General features: G+C 36.2%; 1 long non-coding RNA gene across 1 annotated transcript; it reads right to left on the reverse strand.

The window, feature by feature from the left end:
- Positions 1-2,351: 2,351 nt before the first annotated feature.
- LOC145794728 (uncharacterized) lies at positions 2,352-4,251 on the reverse strand. The gene is made up of 3 exons (XR_014334664.1): positions 3,919-4,251; positions 3,741-3,817; positions 2,352-2,966 (listed from the first exon to the last, which is right to left on the reverse strand). It is a non-coding gene; the product is annotated as an uncharacterized LOC145794728 (long non-coding RNA).
- Positions 4,252-6,003: the final 1,752 nt, after the last annotated feature.

Raw genomic sequence — 6,003 nt, forward strand, 5'->3', positions numbered from 1 at the left:
AGCATCTGTTACTCTGTCTTTCTTCTCACCAACTTCAGCTTCACTTGCTCCTCCAATCTGTGCAATCAAACAAACAAGTTTCATAATTGTGTTTATCATGGGTACTGCTTCACTTGCAATGATAACAGCATATGAGAATTAGAAACTTGATTGGTTGTGTTTTTGTTTTCATATTGTGTTTTCTGAAAAAACTATTTTCAGGAATTTTTTTGAAAACAACCCATTTTTACAGAAACACCAAAAAGATGTTCTCGAAATTTTTTTAAAATGGTCTTCGCATAAAAATGAAAACAATGGAGGTTTTTGAACTTTTCATTGTTTTTGTTTCTGAAAACACAAAATCAAAGCAAAAAACAAAAGCAAAAGCAAAAACAAAACCAAACAAGCAGGCACTTAGCTAGCCTGAGAAGTTTGCATTGTAGTGAGGCAGACCTTCAATACAGCAACACCACCAGAAAGCTTAGCTAATCTCTCTTGCAACTTCTCCTTGTCATAATCAGAAGTGCTCAAATCAATTGCTGACCTAATCTGTAATCACAAATGATAGGTAGCATAATGAAGTTAGGATCAGAAGAAATTTTTTATTTTTTACTTTTTTGCTATTGCTTTTCAATTAACTAATGGTCAATCAATCACCAACAGTTCAAGAATAAACTCAACAGGCAAATAGGGCTTCACATTTCGAAGAATGAAGCAACATATACCTGTTCACATCTCTCTTCCAAGGCCTCTTTGTCACCAGCACCGTCAATAACAACTGTGTCACCCCATGCTCAAACATCTTTGCATAATTCTAAAATGATTAGCTTGTACTAAAATTATTGTACTCAATCAGAATTATGATCAAAACACAAACAAACAAAAAAAAATCAGAATTACTCATGTCAGAAATCCTACTTCTCATCCTTTTACGTCTGCAACCAGCTTCATTATTGGTTTTTTTGGTCTTCAGTTGTCTTTTTTCAATTTTTACACCAAAAATTTCCTTTACACCAAAAATGATAACTATGCAAAAGAATTACCCTAAGCTTTTGAATCCTTAACATGGTCTCTTTAAAAGTAGGTCTATTCATTTCTCTCTCAATCTAACATCTAAGTTCTATAGAAGTTTCATACCATCTCATTTACATGATGATTTCTATTTATATGCACATCAATTACAATAAAGTTCTTTAGTTTTGTACCTTCCAATCCTTGAAATCATATCTGAAGACAAAATGGCTGTAAGCAACTTCACCCGACATAACAGAAGGGGCGTCAGCGGCATTTGTTGGCGTTGAAAAGAAAGTCAATAACTACAAATATAATACAAAAACAAATAACTAAACAATATTCTCAAATGGATGTTGTTATGAGTTGTTGTGTCTTACAAACAAGATGAGAGCCCTTTTCATCCACAGCCATTATAACCCGCCCATCTTTGACCAAGAAAGACAGAGCAAATAAATTTTCCACTGTCTGTGCAAAAGATTTTCTATTCAATATCAAACTTTCAAGTTTAACCCTTCTCTTGCTCTTCAAGATGTCGAACATGGTCAACATATTCTCGTCAGTATCTGTCCTCTTTTCTTCTGCCCCAGTATTACCGAGCTATTGCACAAGAAATTTACATGAATGAATACATACTGTTGAAAGAACCTGGCACCATTACCAGATTTGAATTTTATGAGTTAAAATCTCATGTATAAATAATGCAATGCACTCACAAAAGATTATTCGACTACGCAAATATTAGAATGAGCTAAAGAAATAAATCATCATAGTAAACAACTAAAATTGTGTGTCTAAGTACTTAATGCTGTTGCATTCCTAAAAATTATGAAAAGAAATTTGAGAAATTTAGCACTCAGTTAATAGCACTAATCTGCAATCAATCTACTTACCGTAGGACCGCGTATATCACACCATGCAACTAATAAAGCTAGGCCACAAGACAAGACCTAGGTGTGCCGAAGGATTTAATATACACTGCAGGACTATGGAATCTTTTGGAGGCGAGAGATGGAGCCTTCGCCTTGGCATTCTTCCCCTCGTGGGTCTAGCCACCATACGCCAATCCTATTGAGACAAAGACATCCCCACTAGGCTTCTCCAAAATCAGTGTGTCATCCTACCAGTAAATATGACAAATATTCTGGATATCTAGTTACGACCATAGGCTCATATCCCATATATAGAAGGTGATACTTTAATTACAACAAAGGTAGAATACATTATCTCAGGTCGAGCTCAGTACTTTGAGCTCTCCACTGCCTCTCTCTCTCTCTCTCTCTCTCTCTCTCTCTCTCTCTCTCTTGGCTGGACTGCTCTATGTCTCTTCCAATCATCGCCTTTGTCTCCGATGCCTCTAACATGTTTTGCCACTCTTTGGTGAACTTCTGACCACCCGGTCTACCCCTATCCACATAAAAGTCCAAGTACATGCCCAAGCATAACAAATTATGACTATTGAAGCATGAAACAATGCTTCAACTACATGTACAAGCTTGAATTTGTATTTTAACATATTTTCATAATTAACACAAAATTCCAATATCCAGATTCCAGAAACACAAAAGTCCAACATAAGATCAATAGACAAAACTTCTTATGATGTTCATAAGAGTCTATTTATTCACTTCCACAAATTAGTCCCCTCAATCCAAGACTCAAATTTTATAAACAACATACATATTGCTCAAGAATATCATATTGTTTTAAGGTTGTTCATACCTCATGTGCCTAAAAAGAAATAAAGACTTTGTCATGCAAAAGGTTCTAACATGAACAAGCTAGAGTATGTATTATGACTATAAATGCACCAACTTGCATCCAACTCACTACCCAAGGCAACTTTCAAGAAAAAATTTCAACATCTAGACATACCTCCGAAAGCCACACTAATTGGATCATTATGCCCTCCACCAAAATTTTCTAGGGCACTGGCAAAAGCAATGTCCCCATCATATCCCCCGCCAAGTCCTTCACTGCAAGTTAAAGAACAAACAGAAACACCAGCATCACTTACCATAAAATACACTAACTTGATAATATTTTACCAACATAATGGGCAAAAAGGATTCATGTAACCGACCATACTTGATTGGGACATAAGGCTTAGTTTGAATTGGTATCTGTATGATGGTCATAAACGACCCAAATCAACAACCTATCAATAACTCTTCACTTTCTTTGGAAGGCAAAGGAGCCAAACTCATCCAACTAACAAAAGTTTGTGCAGAATCAATATATCTTTCCCTTGAAAATCAATAACAACATAATGCAGAATTTCTAGCCAAGGACAAGATCACAGGGATAACAAGAAAATTAGATTTTTGCTAATGTAAACTTTGTTCATTCTCTCAATTTCATTCCTATCTAATATGTTTCACTTCTTTTTCAAACCAAAATTGTTCATCAAAACAAAGATATTAAAAAGTTAAGAACATCCGGGGAAAAAGAACACCAACTTATTGAAGCATATTATCCTGAAAACAGAGTTATGGTTGAAAATTAGATGACATTAACATCTTAACATAGGGAACAGCTATAAATTGAAGTTCAATTAATGGTGCCTAATCAAATTGAAGCAACAACATATCAAATTTATGCAAATGAATGATTGAATACATAAATAAAATCAAATATAATCGAAATTCAAAGATATACGGCAATTGCAAGAAAAAGTTAAAAAATATGAAAGAAAAGTTGAATTCGTAAATCAGGCAAAAGTTCAGAGACAAGATTAAAAATGTACTCACGTGTATTTCCGACATCCTTTGTAAAATTTTAAACTTCTTTCCCTCGGGGATTCAGCACTCTCCTCCAGGCATTGCATCTGTTTCACCAAAGAAGGCATCATCATGACATTTGGAGCACAAAACAAAGTCAAAATAGTTTTAAAATGAAGGCAAAAGAGATAGTGGACAGATGATATACCCCCCACAGGCCATCACAGCCAAGAATGATGAAGTGGTCTCGCTCTGTAAGCTTCGATGGAGCTTCGAAATCGGTTGGATCTGGAGCTTCGATGGAGCTTCGAAATTGCTTCAATGGAGCTTCGAATATCTGAATCTTCGATGGAAATCACTGAATCTTCAACGGAGCTTCGAAATCGGTTGGATCTGGAGCTTCGATGGAGCTTCGAATATCTGAATCTTCGCTGGAAATCACTGAATCTTCAACGAAGCTTCGAAATCGGTTGGATCTGGAGCTTCGATGGAGCTTCGAAATTGCTTCGATGGAGCTTCGAATATCTGAATCTTCGCTGGAAATCACTGAATCTTCAACAGAGCTTCGAAATTGGTTGGATCTGGAGCTACGATGGAGCTTCGAAATTGCTTCGATGGAGCTTCGAATATCTGAATCTTCGCTGGAAATCACTGAATCTTCAACGGAGCTTCGAAATCGGTTCGATCTAGAGCTTCGAAATTACTTCGATGGAGCTTAGAGAGGGTTGAGAGAGAGAGAGAGAGAGAGGGGGCTCAGATAAAATGATGTATGCGTATGGGTTGAGAGAGGGCCAGATACAAAATAAGGGTTGAGAAGGGGCGTGCGGTACACCGCATTCGGAGGCGTTTTTCAACGCCTCCTGTTATAAAACGGCGCCGTTTTGGTTAAAAAGAATATGCGGTGTTTATAAAACGCCGTTAAATGTTAATAACAGTGACGTTTAAAAAAACGTCGTTAAAAAAACGCCACCGTAACCCTTTTTTCCTGTAGTGCACACATTAGCTTTGGAGCTTCAACAATTAACATCCATTCAAAATCTTCACCGCCTTGTCACTTGGGCAGAGTCACACCATCAATACTTGAAATGTTATTAGTTGGGGTGGGCTAATGCCCAATAGGAAATACTATTAAAATGACATATATAATCGAGATGCATAAGATCATGCCACGCACTTGTTAGGATCAAATCCATATTTTCTTTTTCTAAAACCAAAAATGTTCAATACATGATTTTCGTTCAAAGTCTCATCTACAACCATGGGGTGGTAAATCCGCTATGATGTCCCAAGTAAGAGCCGCAAAACCATAATACATATATACATTTATATACAAAAAATAATATCACGTTTGCCGACTTTAAAAACGGAGGTGCAATGGGAACCCAAAACTTTTCTCTCTCCACTTTCATCGACTCCTAAAACGGTGGGCTTGTAGACACCCAAAATCAAGTTTTTCGCATTCGCCAACTTTATAAACGGCAGGTTTGTGGACACCCAAAAACCTTTCCCACATTCGCCTGGCAGTATGCACAAGACAGGGCAATTAGGTACCTTGACTCCCTACGCGAGTACCAAATACAACACACAACCCATTACCAAAACCCGACTCAACTATCCAAACTCATATGCTATTTATCCCCTTCATATTTTCCAAACATCCACAAGATTGTAAAGTCACATAAGCAAATTATAATGCACATCACGCATGTGTTTTCAAATCCAATTTCCTTAAGGTTTGTTCAATTCACAATAACATTTAATAGTATCGACAATAAAGGGTTTCTGCAATCCCACAATTTGTCACAATCTCAATATTCATCTATTTTAATACATATATCGAAGAAAATTCAATAATCTCATGTTTCAACATTATTTCCATAATCATTCACCCAATTTCAAGATTTAAGAGTCAACTTGACCAAACCCATTATTAAATCAAATTTGAAAACTAGGATTTTTGAAAAAATTGGGCCTTTTCCCTCCTTTAAATATAAAGAGTCAATATTCACAATTTCTAACAATAATCAAGAAGGATATGCATAAAGTTTTCCAAAACATGGAGTAAAACCCCTTTTTCTTCATCAAACCCACTTCATATCACACAATCATCTCATACATTACTATAACTAAGAAAATATCACATATATATCCCAAATCATAAATATATCAAGTTAAAAGTACCCCTACCCCAAGAATGGAGACAAGATGATGCAAACCCAAAGAGAAACCTCGAATAAATCGCAATACAATTGGTCAAAACATTGATCTTCTCTTGTTCTTCGCCTTTAATGCA

Source organism: Camellia sinensis, chromosome 7 (assembly GCF_055761805.1).
Source record: "Camellia sinensis isolate YWXY chromosome 7, ASM5576180v1, whole genome shotgun sequence".
NCBI lineage: Eukaryota > Viridiplantae > Streptophyta > Magnoliopsida > Ericales > Theaceae > Camellia > Camellia sinensis.